This window comes from Stegodyphus dumicola, chromosome 7 (genome assembly GCF_044657685.1).
Source record: "Stegodyphus dumicola isolate Sdum_Otavi_A_Nest chromosome 7, ASM4465768v1".
Taxonomy (NCBI): Eukaryota; Metazoa; Arthropoda; class Arachnida; order Araneae; family Eresidae; genus Stegodyphus; species Stegodyphus dumicola.
Genome location: NC_140774.1, coordinates 103235589 through 103260298, shown reverse-complemented (window position 1 = coordinate 103260298; position 24710 = coordinate 103235589). Strand labels below are relative to the sequence as shown.

Genomic DNA, 24710 nt, shown 5'->3' with positions numbered 1-24710 from the left:
GCATGCAAAAAGCTAAATTTAAAAAATCTTTAAATTAATTTTATTAAATCTTTAATCATTTAAAAAATCTTCCTAATTTCAATTCTGAAACCATTTAAAAAATGTCTGTAGCATATTTTGAGAAACTTGTAAATTAGAAATGTGTTGTAGGATTAATGTTATGGGACATTTGCGTAGAAACTAAAAATTTAACTTAACTTTTTTATACTGTTTCAACTGTATTTGGTGTTTTACGTTTTTTTGCATTTTGCGATTTTTATGAAGAAGTTTTGAATTTTTGAGTATTTTTGCTGTACCCGAAGTGAGAACTGAATTAATTGAATGAGAAATATATCTCTAATGAAATTCGAGGAACTAAGTTTAAATGAAATGCAACAAAAAATGTGTATAACTTAATAGGCAATACAAAGAAGTTATTTGGTGTCCCCATCAGATTTTTTTATAAAACTTATTAACTTCTTTAATTCAGGAAAGCAACTAAATTTAAGATATTTATATTTTTCATATAATACAAATTATTCCTGGCAAAGTCTAACTCTTTTACATATTGTTTCACCTATATCACTTTCGAAGTAAATTTTATGATTAAATCAAATTAAATTTCTAAGCATGTTGAGGTAATCCATTTAATAAGAAAATATTTTTAAGGCCTTTTGGCTAAAATAAAAATTAACACCATTTAGATGAAAATACGTAATTAACTATATCTAAAGCCTTTTCGTGTTTCTTAATTTATTTTTTTTCACCTTCAGTTTCTGTATGCATATCTTTTTTATATTTAGTTATATGTTCTTTAATTTCGTCAATTAGATGATTTATATCATTGCATAATTTATCACGCACTGGGTGTGTTTCTTCATAAAATTGACACAAAAATAATAAAATTTTACAATCATGAATCTTTTGTGAAAATATATTTTCTGTTAGGTTCTGTTTATGAAAATATATTTTCTGCTGTCTGTTCTGATATTTTCCTTTATAAGATAGTTAATCTTAATTAAATGATTGTTGATATTATTTTCTTTTTCACAATCCTCCATTTAAAGAAGCATTTTTAGGAGCTACACATGAGAATCCTCAGCTCCGCTGACATCCTCAGCTCCGATGTCTAAGTAAAAATTTTAAAACTTATATAAAGGGACTAAAGGCACTTCACTGAAAGTAATCTTGATGAACTTCTAAAGTTGCATCATTTAATTTCAAACACTGAAATCTAAAACCATGTTTTTCAACTTAAGTGATTTTAATTATAAAAGGATTTCCAAATTTGCGTAAAGGTGTTACTATAATATAAGATTGATTCTTAAATGTTTCACCAAAGGTAACTTAGGTTTAGTCAGTTTTACAATTATCAATCATTATCTTAGCCTGACAGCACTCTATTTATTAGCAATATTTTTTTTAAAGTTCGCACATATTTGAGCTAATAATTTATGTTTTTTTAATAAAATTTTCGGATATTTGTTTATATAAATGTAGATTACACTAATCTACTTTACATTTATTTAAAAAGTTTTTATTTAAGTATGGATGTTTAATTATCTCAACGCAATCTGTTACATCTTTCAGTTCTTCAATAGTGTTTTCCGATAAGTTCTAATATCTAGAGAATAATTTCAGATTTAATTTTTAAAATGTTTTTTTTTATTTAAAAAAATTAAAATGAATTTACCCCTTAATGTCTGCTATTCTGAAATTTTATCCCAATCAGTTTTTTCAACGTTATCTAAAATTAACTTTTCGTATAATTTTTGATGCCTAGATATCCAGTTAATGAGTGTTTCATGCATAATCATAAACGCTCTGAGTATTTCTTGATTATGTTGAAATATTATCCCAGTGTATTCTATCTTTATATTTAGCGCTGAAAGACTCAGATAATTTGTGATATGTAGAAATCAAACAAATCCACAGCGTTTTAAAATTTTGTAATTTAATATTCTCTTAAACCCTGGTTTCAGAAACATCACTCCAAACAACTGCCATTTATTTAGGATGAAAATCCTTCGGGTAAAGAGATAATATTTCGGTTAAAAGGGTTTCCAATCTAACACTTCAATTTTCAAATAAGATTGAATATGAAATATCTTCTTTGCTTGAATTTTTAATTTTAATACATCACGTCTATTAACATACATAAAAAGTGATTTATCTTTAGTTATAACTGTATTCAAAACAAAAAATAATTGCATAAATTCATTTCGAACTTCGACAAAATTTGAATCTTTGTCAGTTGCTTTATCTGAGAAAAATAAGTTGATTCTAACATCGTCTTCTATTAAAAATTCAGAATTTTCATTCAATATTCCATATTTTGTAGAACAATGTATTCTTTATCAAGTTGAAGTATGATAAAGACAAGCGAACTAGAAGCATATAAAGGAGTTTTATAAATAAAATCATCTGAATCAAGTACAATGTAGATAATATTATAAACAAAGCTTTTTGTCGCAGCAGCTTGCTCTTTTATTAGATTTCTATTCTTCTCCTTTTTGCCTCTTTAATATGATAATACTTATCTTCAAATTTCCTTCTAAATTCTAATATGCTTTCACTTATTCACTTTCAGAAACGTCATTGGAATTTTTGCCTTTAATCGCTCGTTCTCTTAGTATGTCGGTTCAATTTCAATCGGCCTTGCATTTTCTTCAGTGAAATGTATTAAACTGTTATCTAATTTTTTCGAGCTATTCATTTTTAATATATATAATCTTCATGATGTGATAGATCAAAGAGAAAAATGGATATAGTTTACTCTATGTTAAGTAATCTACTATACAACCTGTTTATTTTGTTCGTAATTTCTAGTAAAGCTTCAAAGGGTCTGTTCCATTCTAATTTAGTAACATCCATGATATATTTCTCAGCAGGATTTGGTATCCCATTTACCGTTTACCAACATTCTATAATATCTGTAAAAATCGTAGTGGTATGTACGCGAACGTCGTTGCCTATATTACATTAAATATTCTCACAACATTCATTAAAACATACACACAATAAAAATCTTGATTTGAGTACCAGATATGCGTACTGTTCCTCGACAGCCGCTACCTATTCTCGAGCTGCGCTTCTATCCGTTCCCGTATTTATCGGTAGCAGCGCTGGCGCAAGGCGCTTTCCTTATCACTATCAACCAGTGAGTTTCCAACCAGTTCCTTTGATGGCAACTCAGAAGAAGATCAAATTATGAAATATTTCAGAGGATCCGTGCTGTCGAATATTCTTTTTCCTTAACAGCAAAATTAGGATACATAATTAGAAGAGATTAAAATGTGATTCAAAGTATGATAAAATAATAATGCTCATACATAAAATTGAAATATTAATAAATGCGTGAAAAAGCAAATTTCAAAAAAGTATTAAACTGTAATGTATGAAGAAAGTTTCTTTAGGAAGTGAGCATGCCTCCCCGATCTTGTGACAGTTTGTGTCTTAGAATTCTATAGTTCTCTTCCACTACCACAACCTATCAAGAGACCTTTCGGCTCGCCATGTATTTAGAGTGCCCTCATGCCACACAGACACTATAAATCTACAAACATCCATGCTTTCTTCGTGATTCGAACTCGGGCCCTTCGGTACGACAGTCTAGTATTGGAACATATATCTCGCATAACCCTTTATCATGCATCTTATTTCGCGCCTTCTACCATGTATCCTGCCACTTATATCACTCTGCACCTCATATTATGTATCTTGGCATCTGCATATATCTGTATCCACAGCATCTTGTATCATATATCTTGCAACATCGTGTAACATGCACCTTAGATATGTTCTTATGAATGTCCCCTTATACAACTCATGCACCCCATGTTCCTACGTAAGATGTATTTAAGCATCTGAATATATATATATATCTTCTGCACAGTCTATCTGTAACCACCGTATGTTCTTATGTATCACGTATCTAGGCAATAGATAAAAGTGGACATGGCGCTATACCGATTAACCGTATTGGTAGTATTAGTATTGGTCGTATAGGGATGGTGCCCACGTCCTCCGTGGCATGTCACATGTTGGTACGACAGTCAGCTTCGCCAGCCACTATCCCGGTTGGGCGGCTACGTTTTTTAGTTGGATATTTTTTCGGGTGACTTTTAAATTTCAGAATTTAGCCTACAGATATGATTTGAACAATACTTATGCTCTAACATCTCTCTTCAATGGGATCAAATTAACTTGTTTCATAATATCAAGATCAAATATATCATAATTCAGCGGTTATGCGAGTCATCCTCGCAGATTCAAATTTTCGTGGTAGTGTTTTCTTGTCCTCTTATGTTTCACTTTTTATAGAGCATTTTTTTCATAAAAATGTACATATTTACATGCTTATACTTTGGCTGATACTGGAACTAGTCCTGTAACCCTAAAAGACATGTAGCGAGTTGTCGCTGTGGCTAAAATATGGTTAGCATGAGAAAACTTTTTAAACAACCTTTCATTGAACTGTACTTTTAACAAAACACAGCATGGTTTATGCTACATATAACCACTGCTTGTGGCAAAGGAAATTAAATAAGAACAATAAAAAAAATTACATATTGATCAGTAGTCTAAAACTCTGCAATTAAATACTAAGTTATTAAACTGCCTTAATAATTTAAGAGACCTTACGTTAAAGTATCGGCGGCGGAGAACACAGAGTCGACAGTTACTACTAGCTAGAGCTGGCAGAAATCTAAACACACTGCGCGAATTCCGAGAGTATTCTCTGTCAAGATCTGAAAATCTCAGCTTGAATACACTTACAAAATTAATTTGCGTTCTGGTCAATATGGAAAGAAGTTTGAGATCTAAAGCATAGTACCTCCTTAGTTTAAAATAAGAACTTTAACATTAAAAAAAGTATTATTGATTTCTAAAAATATTGAGTAATTTTTTGTGTATTTTCTCCTTATATTTATTTTATGATTTCTTTGTTACTACATCATACAACTTTCTATCATTAAACATTTAATTATCAATCTTTTAATATATATAATTTTTTTGTAAACAATAGGATCTTCATTATGCTAATGAAATACACGCGCATATTTGGCTATTGACCCCCAGTTCATCTCTTGATCATCATTGACCTCTTGTAAGATTTCAACAGGCCCCCAGGGCTCAGTTAGCGATCCTGCTGGGAATCCCTGATATAGAGGATTGTTTCTCGGAAACTGTAGAGAAACTTACAGATACTGTAAAATAGAGATATACATACATACCTACATAGTTTTTGACCACATAGGTCTTTTTTTAGTTTGTTCTCTTTTCTTTAATTATATATATAGTGTGTGCCGTAAATGTTGCCACAAACTTCTAGGGTAGGTAGGGCTCATCATAAGATTAAAAATTGCATAGGAACCCATGCTCAGAAACATTATTCTGCGCTACCAGGGGGTGCTCTACACGAGGGTGCTAGTGGAAAGTGAGGATCGAGCTTTAGCCACCATAAGAAGAGCATGGAACGCTTAAGAAAAGCATGGAACGCTTAAGAACGGACAGCTTGCAGATTTCTCCTGCTTGTATGGAATGTAGGTTGCTGACTCAGCAGCCTACATCGGCGATAGAATTACTAAACGGCCAGAGTGCGTAGCTGCGACTGAGATTACCAGCTGGAGGACAAAATAGCAAACGTGCAAACACTAGCAAAATACGCTCTGTCTAACCTTCTCGTTTTGTCTCCTTAAACCTCTCTTCGCTTAATTTGCATCCTGGCGAGGAAATGCGAAGGGGAATAAGAATTTCAGAAAAGATACCAAGATTAAAATAATTAATTATTCAAACTAAAGGAAACCCTGAAATGTGTGTGCGGCGTGTGGGGTACTATAAATATGTGGCGAGCCGAAAGTCCTCTCTAGAGATTCGTGGTAGAGGAAGAGAAGTGGTAGACCCCTCGGACCCATCCCGCCGGTGTGCTCTCCATCAAAATTGCGGGCGGAAAAGTCGTACTGTCACCTGTATGGTGCTCAAGACTCTTGCCAACGTCAGGCGCAGTCTTGCTCTCGTTGCCACGAGGAATTGTGGACATATTCTACTGTCAGGCAAGTGAGATAAGTCACAACAACAGTTCTGACCTGGGTTGGATTCCAGGCAAACCGGCTGGCTGGCTGCATGGGGTTTTCGTGGTTTTCCCGTATGTGACGTGTATACGACCCAGTTTCCTTTAGAAAATCCTCTACGAAGGCATCCATCCTGTTAGCAAATAGCTCTAATGCGCTTTGCCATTATCAACTGAACTAAGAGATTTATAAACCAATGCGGCTTACGCACTCAAGAATACCGTATTTAACATAGTCTTCTACACTCGATGATTAAACTAACGTTTCAAACCGTAGCTGCATACTCTCAGTTAATAAAATCAGGGGAATATACCGAAGCAGCTTGGCTAGAATTATTTATTTTTATGAAATTGATAATGTTTGAGTGTAAATACTCTTACGGTAGGAAAACAAAAAGAAAATGTGAATGAATGGTGGGCACGCAGGGCATTAGAAAAATGAATTAATAACTCTTTGCAGTGTAATATAAGACGAAATGCAAAGTTAATTCTGAAACATTTTGACTACTTTAGGCCAGTTGTTAAATCAATAAACATATATTTACATTGTTTTCAATAGCATTAATGTCTGGAATGTTGTTGAACAAGCAGAAAAAAAGTAACTACATTGCAGCAAAAAGTTTATTATTCCAAAACCAATCTGAAACTATTTGAAACTAATTATAAAAGGCATTTTTTTCTTGAAAAGGAAGTTTTATATCTGCAGGTGAAACATAAAAACTTTTCGAGTGGAGAGCATGGAGAGTGTTGTATTAAAATTAAAGTCAGGTCCTCGGTAAAGTCGTCTTTCTTAATGCTGCTCATTTGGAGTCCCATTTCAGGAAGTTTTAACCTAGAAATGAAACCAAATCACGAACTGAATTATTAATTGCTGTAAGAGATATCTAAGAAATGATACATTTAAATAATGATATCAATAAACTCATCCAGAATGAGCTTTTATGCGGTAAGTTAACATTTATTGGTTTCATAGATTTGCCCAACATTACTTTGTGTGAAGATAAATTTCACTATTTTCATTTATTCGAAATTCCAGTACGCTAATGGGTTTAATAAATGGGTTTTATTCTTAGCGTAATTATTTCATTTCTCATTTTTCACCGTAATGTATATGCTACAGATGATACTTGATATAATTGCTTGATATTCATAACACAGTATCCACTGCATTTTAAAATAATTTGCGTTGCAAACACATTGAGTTTAATAGACGGCAATTTTTTATTAGTAAGTGTGATAACAATTCTAAACTTATTTAGTAAGACAAAAAGCTAATAGTCAATCTAATAATTACCGTGTATTCCGGGGTATAGCCACATGCGACATGCGACATGTGACGGAGGACGTGGGCACCACCCCTCTACCAATACGGTTAATCGGTATAGCGCCACGTCCACCTTTATCTAGATAACTATACGTGTTCATTGTGATAATATACTAATATATAAACATACATACGAATTTGGTACTTCATACAGTGGCGTTAAAGCTAATTAATGTTAGACACTGGATAATACATTGCCATGTTACAACGTGTATGCAAAAGCATGGATACGATAGCATATATACATAACGTGTGTACTCATATGTTGAGTACACTATGACCCTTTGAAGCATTATCATTAGATTACAGAAGACATGTACATACTGAAATATTAGGTGCGCAATGTTATGCTGGAATAAGTAATTAGTACAGTGAATTAAAAGTTAGACCCTAGATTAGTACTGTGTAGTACAGTGTCTTTGGTGCAATTAATTTTAGAGTGGGGCTCTAGTTAGTTCTTTGCGATACGGTGCTGTGTTACAGGATAAAATGTGCAGATGCCTAGTTACATTATCATATATACAGAACATAAATTCATATACATATATACAGACACATTAGGTACATGATTATTCAGTGTGTAATAGATGTATATTAACTATACAGTGCCAAGATATGTGATAACACTAGTAGATACATGGGTACAATTACATATAAACAAGGACATACACAATTACATATAGACAAAAGCGTATATACGCTTATATTTTGGTACACAATAGTCATTGGTGACATAAACATTTCGTACTTACTTCATATACTGAAACTCTAGATCCATAAAATAATGTTATAACTAGCAATAGGTGCTTATTTAATTTCATAATAGGACACTACGTTGATATTTTGCCTTACTGTGTCACGTTACGTAGAAATGTATGCGGGTGCATGGGTACAGCTTCCTATTTACAATGCTATACTGTTTTCCTATTTACAATGCTATACTGTTTTCCTATTTACAATGCTATACCTATTTACAATGCTTATATCATTCGATTTCATAATCAATAGGTACATGGCACATTTATATACATGAGCAGATGGTACATTGTAGAGTGCCGTTGAGGATAATTGATGCAATTAATTTTATAGTATTTTAAAAATAATGCATTTATACACAATTGTAGGGTGCATAATTGTCATTGGGTACATATACAATAGGCGCATAATACATATACATATTCATATATTAGTTTCTTAATACAATGCTAGGGAAAGTAATTGGTGCTGTTATTTTTACATGTTACATGATGCTGTAGGCGATTGGATGGATAAACTAATATATATACTAATATACATATACACAACTTTTAGGCACATAATAATCACTAGATTCTCAGACATTAGGTACATGGTATACATATACATATATAAACAGATGGTTCATAATACAGTGCTATGGAAAGTAATAAATGCAGTTAATTTTATAGTAAAATTCTAGTTTAATACTATGCGAAACGGCTTCATGTTACACAGTGTTAAATACTGACGCATGAATACAGTAATATTTCTACTTGTTAATACTATATATATAAAAATATACAAATATTTTTAGGTGCATACTTAACATAGGATACATAATTATTAGATGCACTATGCATATACGTACATAATACATAAGATTAGTACAATGCTGGAACAATTCATTGGTGCTGTTAGTTTTAGTGTAAGATCCTAGTTTAACGCTATGTGGTACAGTGCCATACTACAGGATGATATGCGCAGAGCCATGGATACAGTTATATACATACTAAAACACGTATACACAATTATTAGGCACGCAGTAATCATTGGATTTATAAGCATTATATACATGGTACATATACAGACGATACATAATATATAAACAAATATATATATATAATAATAATGCTATAGAAGTTAGTTAATGCAATGGGGTTTTTAGAATTAAGACTTTAGATTAACACTATGCGGTAAAGTGTCATGTTGCGTGATGTTATATTCGGATGCATGGTTACATTATCATATATACGAGGATATATATACATATTATTAGGCACATAGTAATCATTGGGCTCACAATCTTAATGCACATAGTGCCTTAGTCTCGTGGACTTGAAAGTACGTAATAAGGTTCAAATGGTGCTATTAATTTGATGATGCTAAATAATATTAATACAATAATGCAGCAATGATTAATATAGTTAATGATCAATACAGTAACATTTATACTAGAACATATATATACAAGTACAAGGCGCATAATTACATTGAGTATAGAAGCATTGGGTGCATTATACATATACATACATAAAACATAACTACATGGTGATGGTACTTAAGATACATTTATAAACAGGTACAGATGGTCCTTATTTACATATTGCGGTACAGATAATAGACATAATTCGTTTGGTTGGCATAATGCAACTTGATTAAATAGTTTATTCTTGCTATATTACTAGGAGTGTTGGACACTCCTTACGATAATTCACAATTATTTTGTGGTGTTGGTAGTTGGTGCTAGACACTGAATTACTATTCGTCTATATGGCTAAGTATGGCACAGGTCTGTGTTAAGATCGGCCAGTTTATCCATTAAAAGCCCTATTTTTCTAACCAAGTGCCTCTGTTTTATCAAAAACTTACAGAAAGCTTGTCGATTGGTCTACGGAAGGTTGATGTGTAGCCCTTCTGTAAGGGGACAGGAGGTTAGATAATGCTCCGGAGAGCCAGTCTGTCCACAGGCGCACTGGCTAGTGTTACTTATCCCGCGTTTGTTAAAGTACTCGGGAAATGGTCCGTGACCCGTAATGTATCTTACCAATTGCATGTTTGCAAAATTTTTGGTAGTGTCCACGTAGCTGACATGGTAATAAGTCCGTCGGCCGATATCGCTGTTATCCCATGTCTGCTGCCATTTCCCGATTGCCTTTAAGCGCAATGTTCTTTTCAGGTAAGACACTGGCCATGGGATGTTGATTTGTTGAGATGTTGCTCCTGTGGCAGCTTCTTTGGCTAGATGGTCAGCCAACTCATTGCCGTGGTGGCCGGCATGCGCTTTGATCCATTCAAGTCTTGTATGGAGTTGGGAATTTTTTCGCAGATCTTCCTGTATTCCCTGAATAATATCGGAGGGGTGGTCAGGGTTTACTATTGCGTATAGCGAAGAAAGACTGTCTCACTTTATTGTAGCGTTGCGGGAGTGGTGGGATTGCAGGTAGCGGATTGCTTGCGCAATTGCCACTGCTTCTCCCTGAAAAACGCTATTAAATTGCCTTAGTTGACCCTTCCATTGATCTATGACTGTATCTTGCAGCATGACCACATAGGCACTTCCCACGTTTTCGTCTATCTTCGACCCGTCAGTGAAGATAGTAATCTGTGCTGGACGGTGGGCCGTAGTTGGATTGGTAATTATGCTTATTCCGGTGCCTTTGGCTGCTGGATGGATTTTCAGAGGGCAGCATTTAGCTTCATAGTCCTCTGGATTAAAATATTCTTCCTCAAAGGTGACAGGTCTTTTAAGCTGCAGAACGATTTGTCTTGCTGCCTTCTCTTCGACACGGATGTGTAGGGAAAGAAGGCCAGCCAACACGTTGATCGCGTCTGAAGACGTTGTGCGGTAGGCTCTAGTGATACCCAATGCAAAAGGTCTTTGAATGGTAGAAAGGTGTTTAATTTTCCTGCTTTGCATTGGGTGAGCCCATACTGCTGCTGCATAAGTGACTATCTTTTCCACCACTGTGGTGAAGAGGACCTTCTGAATATGAAGATTGAGGCCTCATTTGTGGCCATGAAATAATCGCATTTGCTTCGCTATTGTCACTGTTCTAATTTTGATGTCCTGGATGTGTGGTATCCAGGTCATCTTGTGGTCGAACATAAGGCCCAGATATTTTAGTTGATTGACTATTTGTATCCTCTGATTGTTGATCTTAATGGTTGGTCTTCTTGAAAGAGAACCTTTTTAGGTATTAATAACACTTTGGATTTGTGCTCTGCAATTTTCAGTTTAAGGTTGTCACATAGGGCATAGAATTATTGGCACACTTCGTTACAGTGAGTCTCTAATTCTCTTCGGGTTCGACCTTTCACTATTAGCGCTGCGTCGTCTGCGTAGGCGTAGATCTTTGTGTGCGCTGGCCATGTAGCTGTTAAAACTTCGTTGAAAGTTAGATTCCACAGGTGTGGACCAGCGCACGACCCTTGTGGACAGCCTCTCGTCTGCTCCTGTTCTATTATGCCTGAGTTGTGAACTGCTAGTAGTCTTCTATCCTGTAGATAGTTGCTTAGCATCTTATACAGGTTGCTCGGACATTTTGCCTTCCGCAGAGCCTGTTTGATAGCCGGCCACCATAATGTATCAAAAGCGTTTTTGAGATCTATGCTTATCATGGCAGTATGGTGGCCGCTATGTCGATTCTCTAAAATTGCTTCTCTAATGTCGAAGAGTAGGTGGACTGTAGAAGTGCCCGTCCTAAACCCGTATTGTCTCGGGTTTAAGAACCCTTGCGTGTGTAAATGGTACCGTAGCCTGTTCATGATAATCCTTTCTAGTACCTTACCCATTGCCGATAAGAGACAGATAGGACGAAAGGATGTGGCCTCGGCTGGGTTCCGGTTCTTTTTCAGAAATAAAATAACTTGCCCTATCTTGTATGGTTTTGGGAATATACCTGCTGCCAGAAGCTTGTTGAAATAGTCAACAAAGAATTTAGGGTGAGTTTTGATCGTTGCTTTGGTGATAGCATAGTCCATCCCATCGGGCCCAGGGGCTTTCTTGCGCGGCAGAGTTGCAAGAACTTTTTGAAGTTCATTAATTGTAATATCCGGGTCTGTTGGGGTGTCCAGTGTGGTTGTTACTGTCCTAAGAAGAGCTTGTTCTGTTGTGTCCTGCTGTACATCATCTTTGCAGAAAACTGCGTTTAGGAGCGTACATAGGGTGTCTGCCGTGTACTCCTGACTGTTGGTGATTGAGAGAGGGATCTGTAGCTGCGAAGGTTTAAAAATTTTACCGGTAGCTATTTTGTGGTGAATACCATACGTCTTTTTTGCTTGGGTGCAGAATTCCCTCCAGGAAGTAATCTTAGCCTGAATAATCATCTTTTTGTACCGCGCCCGCTCCCGTTGAAATATGGTGAGGGTGTTGGACTCTATCTCCAACCGTCTTTCGCTTTTGAGTTTTCTTCGCAGTGTTCTGCACTTTCGTTGCTGTATTCTGAGCGCACTCGACCACCAGTGAATGCCTTGAAGTCTCTTAGGTTTTCTAAGAGGGAGATTTTCATTACATATAGCTTGCATTGTTTCTTGTAATGTTACGGAGAAGTCTTCTAATTCTGCTGACGTGTTAGCTAGTTGGAGCGAAGGTTCGAGGCGCATTAGCTGCACTTTAATTTTCTTCGTAAATGTTGTTAATTTTCGGCCAGGAAGGTTATAGCGTTTGATCTTGGACACGGAGGTGGTCTGCGATATAGAGAAGGTAATGAACTTGTGATCACTGAGGCTCTCTTCCTCTTCGACTTTCCAGTCCTGCAAAAGAGGTGCTATGTGCAGAGTGGTCAGGGTGAGATCTGGCCATCCCTGCGCAAAGACCCTGTCGAAGGATGGTGGTGCATCTGCTGTATTCTGGACTATTAGATTACTTGAGGATATGAAGTCCTCTAGTTCTCTCCCTTTCGGGTCTGTAGTTCGATATCCCCAGGCCGTATTATGTGAATTGTAATCGCCTGCGAAGATCATATTTGGGATTTTAAATCGATGTATGACACTTTGGATGAATCTTGTCGTCGGGCCAATATCCGCTGTTGGAGGAGAATAGATCGACGCTAAGATAACAGAGAAGGAATGTACTTCTACGAGCACTGCTACATGATCTTGATCGAGTGAGATAGATGTTGGAGACCAGTCTGGATTATTATATATTATTATTATAGCTCTTGGTGGATGGTCGTGATTGGAACTTTGAAATGCTGTCCATTGCAATGGAAAACCTGCTGCCGCGCCATCGCGGGTATATGGCTCTTGACCTATGATAAAGTCTATTTTATTATCAATTGCGAATTGAACTGTCTGAGCGACCGCAGCCCTGGCTCGCTCTGCATATTGATTTGTAAAAATCTGATGGGTTCTTTGTTTGAGTTAAACACTGTATTTATCTGAACGTTTTGCACTTGTTGACTTTCGCAATTACGTGGTGTGTTGTTATTAATATTGGGTGATGCTGCGGATGTAGGCAGCTGCTCGCTGGTATTCTGCGCATTCAGTTGCGTAGGCTGGGTGCCTACAGTCGTGCATGGTTCCATGTCTATCGTTTGCGTCACGGCAGTTAATACATTCTGGTAGTTCTGCTTTGCAGTTTTTGACATTGTGCGGTCCGGCGCAGTAGGCACAGAAGTTCTTGCATGTGCATTTATTCTGGGTATGTCCGAGCTGCTGGCACTTGTAGCAGCGACGGATGCCCAGGTACTCTGTGATTGCGTGTGCGTGCCAGCCTTTGAAAATTCGTCTTGCCCTAAGAACTGCCGGAAGGATGGACGGTTGGCACTCCAAAACCCATTTGACTCGCTTTGGGTTCCGTTCTCGGAGTCTGAAGAGCGCTTTGATGCCTGTGGATGGGATTTCTGCTGTTGCAGCGATTTCCCCGATGAGTTCCTCGGGCATGATGTTGTCCGGGACGCTATGAACTGTGCAGCGTGGCTTTCTTCTTTGCCGTCTTTGCAGATCAATCTCAAGGTTGGCATTTTGTAATTTCTCTTCTAATTGATCTATGTCTTTAGTTGATTTGCAAAAGACCTCTAACTCTCCTTTCGATGTTGAGGAGATATGCTCCACCGCAATTTGTAGGCTGCTAATCGGGGCTTTTTCTTGGAGCTCCTTCCTGAGTTGTGCTTCTCTCTTCTTACCAGTAGGCTTTATTATTAAACTAGGCCTCTGTGTTAGTTTCACTACTTCTTCAAAAGAGCGTGGGGGTGGCTCCTGTATAACTGCTGATGTTACTGCGTAAGAAACTGATGCACTCAGTGCAGGAAGATCGCTCGAGGTTGTAGAAATCTGTGCGCGTAATGCTTCGCAACAGACGAAGGTGGATGTGTTGACCCCAATTTCAATTGTCTTAGGCTTCAGTATGTATTCCGGGCCTTCTAGAACTAGCCCTTGTAGAACTTCTAACGACTTTTGTATGCGTATCCTTACGTCGTTTGGCAAGAGGTACTTGTTCCTTCTGGATGTCGCCGAGGCCTGTCTGATATCTTCTGCTAATGCTACGATTTTCTCTGCGTGCGTCCGATCTGAAGAAAGTAAGGCAAAAGGGTCTAGTATGCCATTAATAGGGATATGGTCTTCTTCAGTCGGTACAGCAGATTTTCGTCGCATGACAAGGAGCACTATTCAGTATTGCAACACTATTCAAAATTGATGTCACACAACACTGATTCTTAACATTCACGAATATGATAGAGAGGTATGCAATTGTGTTTGAAAATGCAGTTGATTGCACAGTTCAGTAATACAGGGAATATTATCAAGATAGCAGTACTGAACAAAAAAAATAAGAGTTCAAAGTTCGGTACAGGGTATTACTGCATTAAAGTTCAGTCAGTGTCACAGATAGCACTAACTCAGTTCAGTGAGAAATATGTTACACTGTGGACTATTAAAAGCCTAGTGTAAAAGCTGCCACAGTAAATAAAGAACTTGTTGCTTTGATGCAGGTTCTAATGTATGTGTGGCATACACTATATTAAAATAACACTATCACTATAGCAGTACAGATAACAAAGTGACACTATAATTAGGGTAGGCTGTGAGTAAGTACAATTTAAACAGTAAGCCTAGTAAGAAAGTCACACCTGGGGATGTCAGTGTATTATACCTTGCACTAACCACAAAATGTTCTGAAGTGTAGTTTGAGATTGTTAATATACGGGCCTACTGCTCCCTGTTTATCTCAGAATGCAAGAAAGATGAGGTAGTTTTACCTCAGTAGATTAATTAACATTACAGTTAGTAGTATACAAGGATTATTCATTGACCATCTAGTAAAAGAACCGTGGTTGGAGAAATTCCTCTAAGTCCACTATGTGTCGGGAAAACTAAGAAAGAAGAGGGATGGACACTGAGAACAGATGAAAAAAACAAATTAGAAAGGGGGGCAAGAAAGAAGGGGGTCGAAGAGAATAGTAGATGAAATTGTTAATAAGGGAGAAGAAGTGAAGTCAAACTGTGGTGGAGTGGAAACTTTGGGTTAAATAGTTACTGAGTAATAAGAGAAATAAAAAAGGGGTTAGAATCAAAAGGGGGGGAAAAAGGGTCGTAGAGAAAAGTGAGAGGTAAAATCGGAGAGGTAATAAGGAGGGAAGACAAACGAAGGTGGAATGGAGGCTCTAGGTGGTGTGGCTGCTGAGTTATTAGAGAAATAAAAAGTGGGGGTTGTGAATTAAAAGGGGGGAAAGAAGAAGGGTAAGGGCTTATAACTTCTTAACTATAAGTAAGGTGCCTACGAAAAGGCAATTTTGTGTAGAGAGTGAATAAAAAGAAAAGAAGGTGTTAGAATGTTACAGGGAAGAGCTGCAAGAGAAATAAAACGTAATTAAATACAATTAAACGTAATTAAAATAGGAATAGCACTGAAACTAATGGAGTTAGAGAAGAGGGGGAACTGGGGATGTCAATAGGAAGGAAAGGGGAACCTGTGTATGTAATTTTGTGGGGCTAGCTTGAGTTTAAAAAATTGGGGGGGGGGCTTAGCGTATGATTAGTCTAAAAAGTGTTCCTGTGTGTGGGGTACTTATCCCTAAAATTTTCCTTTATAATTCTGGTATGAGACTTAGAAAAATTTCTCCGTTGAACAAAAATGCACTAGTGAACACATTTTGCAGGGTAATAAAACCATTAAAAAAGCACAATAATTGCAAATAAACACATAATATGTTTAAAAAATAAATACAGTATGAGAAAAAAAATCAAATAGAGCTAAATTATAGTTTTAGATCATAAATTAATATGCCTTTAAAACGTTGTATAACACAATACTACCACAGAATACTAAAAATATGGGCAAAATAGCTAAGTACAAAATATAAACAAAAACACGTGGTGAATAAAACTCATATATCCCACTTTGGAAAATTATTTAAAAATAATTAGATAGCTATCGGAGACCTAAAATACCATTAGTGCTTTGTACTATAAGTATAAAGTTATGAAAAAATACTATTATTGACACATATGTATTCAGTTTTTAGTAATAGCCCTTTGAAAGTACCTATTTAGCACAAAAACTACCAGCTCTTGTGAAAACCCGGTTGTGCAAGTCCCGGTTATGCAAATCGGAACCAGAGCCTATTGCAAATTTACAAATTAATTTTTAATAATTTAATTAAAAGTGATATCAAAAATCTGGTTCGATAAGTCTTCCAGATCAGACTTAATGTAACTAAATAAAAAAAAATTAAGTTTCTAGGATAATATTAAAATTTTGACATAATGTATAGAAATAGGCTGTATAAAAAAGCAGTTACATAGAACAGAACCAGCTGCCTCTATACTATTGAATGAACAGAACTTACAGCATTAAATTCACATATAAATGATATTAAAACTGAATACGCTCTTACTACTAACAACAATTGAGCATTATCAAGAATTTGAAGTAGGATTAAATAATAAGATTTAGTTATATTCAATAATCAAGACCACAGAATCAAATGTTAAAATACAAAGTGCTTGTTACTAGGCTCTATCGAATTGTGCATACGACCTTAGTCAAGGTCGAGTTGTTGTTGACAATATGGCTGACGCAAAATAAAGCTGGTCAGTTATTCAATGTTACTCAATTTTTTTTTTTTTTTCACAGCTCAATAGATAGAATGTAAGAAGCCTACCTTGGCAGTGATAAGACGAACATGGTAATCCAATGTAATCCTGGGTAATGAATTTTTAAACACTTTTATCAATGATTTCTTGGACTTAGAATAAATTTCGTAAGGCTAACACATTACACAACACTGTTGACACACACAGAAGAGACGCTACGAAGACAAGAACAATGGACGGATAACAAAAACACTAATTTCACAAAAACCACTAGACGCACAAACACATAACATATATCAAAATGCTCCTCCAACACTCACTCAACTTAAAAACAACTTTTCTATCACTTGTAATTAAAATTTCCGCTAATTACAGGGAATAATTGCGGAGCGCTTACAGACACGTCTTACTCCCTCGGCGGACTTTGGACTCGCTCGGGGTATAGCCACAGCTGTAATTTCAAACTACATTTTTTTAGGTATATTCTCCGTATAACGCGCACCCTTATCGTTACGAAGAAACGTTCTTGCCTGCTGGCCGAATTGTTTTTAAGTAGAAACTATAATTTTATCTTAAAAAAATATTTTTTATTCTTTTAACTGTATTCGATATTTTATGTTTTTCTGTATTTTAGAACTTTGAATGAAAGTGTGTTGAGTGTTTATTTATTTTTGCTTTGCCTCGAATTGAGAACTGAATTAATTGAATTAGAAATTTATCTCTAATGAAATTTGAGAGAATAAGTTTAAATGAAATGCAACAAAAAATGTGTATAATTTAATAGGCCATACAAAGAAGTCATGTAGTATCTACATCAGATTTTCATCATTATATACCTATACTTTGATAAATATTTAGTAAGCGAAATTAAAAATTTATATGAAGCATTTGAACTTTCTTGTATGCAGTAAAGTATTCGCGAAAAATATCGGTTATCAGATTTCAATATAAATATCCATTTGGATCATCCCCCCAGTTCATTTTGATTACTTTTTTTCATGTCATCTACACGTCGTTATAGCCGAAAATATCGCGGACGAAAACGTCGCGGAGAAAACAACGCAAACGTCGTGGTACGAATCATCGTGGGAGAAAAGAAAGCAAAGAGAAAACATCGCACATCTAAAGCATTGTGGTACAAAATATCATCGTCGAAAACAAAGCGGTTCAAAACTTTAAAAATATCGTCGTCGAATATATCGCGGTAAAAAGCACCTACAAATCATCGCATGACGATAACATCGCAAACATGTGTTTTTCAGGTTTTAAAACTTGTAAATTACATATTCGCATGCTTATTTGGAAGTGCAAGAAATGAAACTGAAACAAAACGAGATATAATTTTCACCAAAACAATACCATATTAACAAATGTAAAAGAAAATAATTTGATAATTAATTAAGCAATTTTTATAGAGGTAACCTTGTAAGGATCTTAAGTTTTACTAACGTTTATTTTATTTTAAATCTTTACTATCACTTCTTAATTTCTACTTCCGGCCAGAATTAAAAGCTTTAACTTATTTATGCAAATTTGTCTGGCGAACGCCAAGTACTTAAGTTGTGGCTTTTTGCCAAGTAAGAGAGAGGAAGGAGTTAGTAGAAGCAGGCCGCTTGCCTTAGCAGTTTTTACTCGGTTGCTGGTTGCCTTCCAGGCCAGAGGTTTAATCCTCTTAATAATTTTAAACGTATTTTAGTGTTAACAGTTCTCTGTACTACATACGGCTTCCTGTTAATATACGGCCAATCTTCCACGTAGGCCCTTGTTTATTATTCCAAAGTTAAGTTAGAGTTTAGTTAATATTTTTATATTCTTACGTTCAGACCACAAGTGGTTGGTCTCTGTACTCCGAAGTCCGGAAATAATTGTAAAGAGTGAAAAATAAAGGGTTTCGTATACCCTTCCTGTGTATCTTGCCTACTTCCCACATTTATTGAACATAGCTTTAGTAAGCTCCCTGTTCCGAGTCAGGTTCTTGCATGTTTCCCAAGCAAGTAAGGAGAAACACCTGGCGCCCGACGAAGAAGAATAACCATGGCGGAGTTTCAAGAAGAACCTGTGCTGCCTGCAGAAGCGGCTCAGAATCCAAAAATGCCAGCTGCCGCCCTGGAAGGATTTGGTTACATCGTCCAGACCATGCGCGCAGCGGTGAAACCAGAAGCAACATTTAATGGAAACTCACCGGTAACCAGTTTTTTGGAAAAACTAGATGACCACTTCATGATGTATCCCGTGCACGAGTTCCAGAAAGTCACATTAGCTAATAGCGCTTTGAGGGGCCAAGCGCTTAATTGGTTCAAATGCATAGGCAGAAGTCTCTTGGGTCAAGCGGGAAGTCCCACTTGTACTTACGAAAATTTCAAGACTGCCTTAGTAAAAGCCTTCCCTGTCGTAAGGGATCGTGCGAAATTAGAAGCGGAACTTTTCAGCATATACCAGAAACCAATTGAAAATCTCTCAAGCTTTATTTTACGAAAAATTCACGTCTTCAAACTCTTGTATGGAAACCGTCCGGATCCTGAGATAATTCAAGTGATTTTGCCGAGGTTACTTCCCCAAGTACAAGACTTTATTGAATTAAGAAATCCGACTACACGGGAAAAATTAAGAGCTAGCAATCCAGTTTGAAAGTAGAAGAACGGCGGACATTGAAAGAAGACGCCAATATCAACAACGAAACCAATTTGGTGAGCCAAGACCACAGCAAAGTCAAGCACACGGCTACGGAAGCAAAGCGAATCAGTGGGCAAGGAAACCCGAGCATCCAAAAACAGCAGGCGAACGTCGACAGTTCAATAGCAATCCAGGAAAAAAGTCTCAAGGCCAGTGGAAAAAGAAGGAAAGCATGGAAAGAAAAAAAGATTTAAACTAAAACGGATTTCTGCTGACGGGAGGGTGCGGAAATCCGAAGGTCAAGAAAACCCCTCTTCCTTCAAGTAGTAATGGTGAAAAATTTGACTCTTCCGAAGATTGAAGTGTTGGTGAATAACATCCCAGCCACCGCACTCCTGGATACAGGCGCGCAGTGTTCCTGTGTGGCAGAAGATTTTTTTAGGAAGTATTTTCGGAAATACCACATATATAATTCGGATAATACGACAGTGTTAGCTGCGCAAGGAGAAAGATGCAAGTGCATAGGTAAATTACCGCTATATGTCCGTATCAAGGACGAACAAGTAAAGGTTATGTTTTTTATAGTAAAGAATCTGCAAGTACATATTATCTTAGGGATAGATTTTCTTTCAGAGGCAGAAGCAACGCTGGATTTTAATGAAGCGTCCTTTAAGCTGACGATGAAACCAGTTCGAGAAGAAAAAACGAAACCGCCAATGTTTAACCTTGACCACCAGAATCCGGCAAGTGGTAAGTGAATTTGCTTCGTTATTTAGTGATATTCCAGGATTTACTCAAGTTACAAACCATAGTATCGACACCGGAGATTCAATGCCAGTTCGCCACAAAGCATACCGGTATGATAAAAATAAAGAAAAAATTATAGAATGGCATATTACCGATATGCTACGTAAAAAGATCTTAACGCCCATCTCAAGTAGTTATGCTAGCCCGGTGGGTTTATGTAAGAAAAACAATGACTATCCATTAACACATCCAAAAAGGTGGCATTTTGCGATTGACTACCGTAAATTAAACTCCATAACTAAATATCCGGTATATCCGTTACCTATTATTGAAGAAATTCTAAGGAACATGACGTCTACCAAATATATGAGGACTTTAGACTTAACGTCTGGTTATTTTCAAATAGGGGTTAGACCGGAGGACGTGCCTAAGACTGCTTTTATAACCAAGTCTGGCATTTATGCATTCCTGCGTATGCCGTTTGGCCTTTCAGGGGCACCGGCAACATTTCAGCGATGTATGGACATTGTGTTAAGGCCTGTTCTTGTGAAAGTCCACATTTATCTATTTAGACGATATCATTATTACTAGTGATAATCTGGACCATAATGTACAGGATTTAAGACAGGTGTTTTCATTATTAAATGAGGCCGGTCTAAAAGTTAATGTCGAAAAGTGCAAATTTGCAGCCCCTGAATTAAAATATTTAGGTTACAAAATATCTCAAAAAGGGATCGAGACAGATGAATCAAAAATAATCGCTGTACAAAAGTATTCGACTCCAAACACGGCAAAGAAGCTCTCTTCTTTTCTAGGACTTTGTTCATATTATAGGTCCTTTATAAAAGATTTTGCAGCTATTGCTGAACCATTGTTAAAATTAAAAATGAAAAAGGCAAGATTCTCGTGGACGGCCGAAGCCAATAGTGCTTTCGAAAAATTAAAACAAGCATTAACGCAAGCCCCTGTGTTGAAATTTCCTGAAAAGGATGAGAATTTAGAAATTTCAGCGGATGCTTCGGATTATGCGGTAGGAGCGGTACTTTCGCAAAATCAGCAGCCCGTGGCATTTTTTAGTCGAACTTTAAATCAAACACAAAGAAATTATTCCGTGACGGAGAGAGAGGCACTTGCAGTTCTGTTAGCAGTGCAAAAGTTCCGAGTCTATTTTGGAAGAGCGCCAATAACAGTGTATTCTGATCATGCGGCGGTAACTAGATTGTACTCAGGGAAAAACTTATCCCCAAGGTTAATAAGATGGGCACTCAAGCTACAAGAATATAATCTGGTAATCAAGCATACCCCCGGAAAGGAAAATATCGTAGCAGATGCCCTATCCTGAATTAAAATAGATGAAGAAGGTAATACTGTAAAGGTAGCAATGCTCACAGCATGTACAATAAATTCCCGAGAAACTGTAATAACCGAACTGGGTAAGGATCCTGAGTTTCGAAACATTTATGAGTATTTAAAGGATCCTGAAAATTTTAGCCACCAAGATATTGTGGCGATAAGAAATAGGGCGGCCCATTACGAACTAATAGATGGTCCATTATTTTATAGAAAAACTACAAATTCCAACAACGAATTTCGACCTGTTATCCCAGCTAGTCTTAGATTAAATATCCTGCAGGAGTTACACGACAGCCCTTTAGCTTCTCATGCTGGTATTCGAAAAACTATCCAACGCGTACGCGAGGCAGTCTATTTTCCTGAATTGCAAAAGTTAACAAGTGCGTATGTCCAGTCCTGCCCAACATGTCAAGCAGTTAATTATATTAATTTCCGCCCGGCCGGGTTTCTAAATAGTATTAAATCCGAATTTCCAAATGAAATAATTGGCATCGATTTATTGGGCCCTTTCCCAAAAATTCAGTTAAATAAAAGTCGGTACCTCCTTGTTATGGTTGATCATTTTAGTACGTGGACCGAAATTGTTCCCTTAAAACGAGCCTCCGCGAAATTAGTTACTGATTCTATTTTAAATAAATATATTTTAAAATACGGGGCGCCCCTAAAAGTTATATCGGATAATGGTCCTCAATTTGTAAGTAATATATTTGAAGACATGTGCCAAAAACTGGGCATACGTCATTTAAAAATGGTCCCGTATCGGCCGCAATCAAATATAGCGGAACGGGTCAATAGAAATATAGTGAAAATTATCCGTAGTTATGTTAAAAATTTTCATAAAAGCTGGGATAACTATGTCAATGAATTTGCTTTCGCCCTTAGTTCCGCAAACATGATACAACGGGCAAAACTCCTGCTGAGTTATTTTTAGGCAGAAAGATTATAACGCCGTTAGATAAATTATTTTATGTTCAACAAAGAGCCCCAGAATTTAAAATGGGTGATATAGAAAAATTAATTAAAGAAGCAAAAAAGAATACTGAAGTAGCACAAAGAAAACAGAAGCTCTATTATGATTTGAAACGACGGGGAGTAACTTATAAAGTAGGAGATGAAGTATTGAAAATTAAGCATTCACTTTCTTCAGCACCAGAAGATAAAACCGCCAAATTTTTTCCACGATTTGAAGGACTATATGTCATAGAAAAAATAACTCACGCTGTAGTGGTGTTAAAAGCCAGGAATGGTGAAACATGCTTCGCAAACATTGACCAAATAAAACCATACTATGACCGTAATAAAATGCAAATATTTAAAGATCTTTTGCAGGATCCGGCACTGCAGGCACAAGCTCCAGAGGTGGAACAACGATAAGCACAAGGACAAGCCATTAGGAGGCAGGAGCAATTGAAAAGAATGTTTCCCCGTTGGAAAATTGAAGATAACAAGAAAAAGAAGCCGTTCCACCGACCACAAAACAGAGCGCACGACCACCCCCAGAATGAAGAAGGGAGAAGTACGACGAATGCAAAGAGAGCCAGGAGAAATAACGGCAACTATAACCCGGCTCCCAAACGGAAGATCTACTCATCGGACAGGACTCTACGCTGCAAATGTCGCCGAATTGCGGAAGGACCACCAGCGGCGGAGGAAAAGATACAAGGAAAATTTGAACGGCCAGACCACAGTCAGAGGCGAAAAAGAAGGTATTCAAGGGTGACCGAACTGGAGGGAAAAGAAAGCTCCTAGAGGAAGGAACTGAAGGGCGAGCCCGCACAAGAAGGAAGATAAATCATACACGAATCTTCGCTACCTTCCAGGACTGGGCAGAGAAAAGAATGTCCGAATATCACAAAGATAAGTAAAACTTTATGTTACTTTGCAAACTTAAGTTAATCTTTCATTCTTACTGCAAGTGGCAGAATTCAAGACGTTTTAACTCATGTGAGGTCTACCTTTATCGCCAAAAAGGCGAGAAATGAGTTGTTACCTATTTTGGTATTATGTTTTTCAATTACTCGCGAGTAAAACTAAAGTTGATGTATAATAGGAATGTGTAAATACTTGAATATTGTAAAAGTAATTGTATAAATTTTATTTAAAACATTCTGGCAAGAAAGAAATTTTAGTCTGAAAGACTTTTGAAATGTAGTATTTCAATGTAGAAGAATTGGCACTTGCTTGGAAAAGAATAGAAGTTAACAATGTACTACTAATGTATGTTTTAAATTGCGTAAAATTAACGGCGTGTTAATATGTCCTTATATACAATGTGAACTGTTATTTTAAATGTTAAGAAATACTGTGATATGGTAAAAGTGAAAGTAATGCCAAAAATTTTAAACTTATTCGTGTGACTGGAAAAAAAAAAAAAAAAAAAAAAAAAAAAAAAAAAAAAGAGAAAAGTGTTGTGAATATGTGTTAAAGGTTGAATGAATGTAGTTAGGCTCTCTGACGCTACACTTCAGAGTTAGCCACTTTCAGAATAGTACCTCAGGGTTTAGAGATGAAGATAGGGTGTGTTACGAGGTCTTGTTATGTTGAATTTTAACACGTTAGTGTTTTGAATGTAGGCGGCAGTGTTGAACACTGGTACATAAACACATTCGTGTTCGGTGTTTTCTTTTACAACACATATCAGAGAGCACGGGGAGAGATAATTAAATAAAAGTCATGAATGAAATAAGAATGTTAGGAGAAATATAAATATTCATGTGACTTTCCATTTAATTGTGTAACATTTCATTAAAGTAGTTTTCCTTCCAGATCTCTGGAAGGAACCAGATTTCAACTAAAAGCTCCTGTTTAGATGCAGTACAGATGAAAAGTAATTGTCCATGGAGCTGA

General features: G+C 36.5%; 1 long non-coding RNA gene across 3 annotated transcripts in view; it reads right to left on the bottom strand.

Annotated features, from left to right (window-relative positions):
* Positions 1–6655: 6655 nt before the first annotated feature.
* The window catches only part of LOC146996300 (uncharacterized), a 41047-nt gene continuing 22992 nt past the window's right edge, over positions 6656–24710 (bottom strand). For all 3 annotated transcript variants that reach the window (XR_015042172.1, XR_015042173.1, XR_015042174.1), the window contains one exon: positions 6656–6884. This is a non-coding gene — a long non-coding RNA (uncharacterized LOC146996300). The remainder of the gene's footprint in view (positions 6885–24710) is intronic.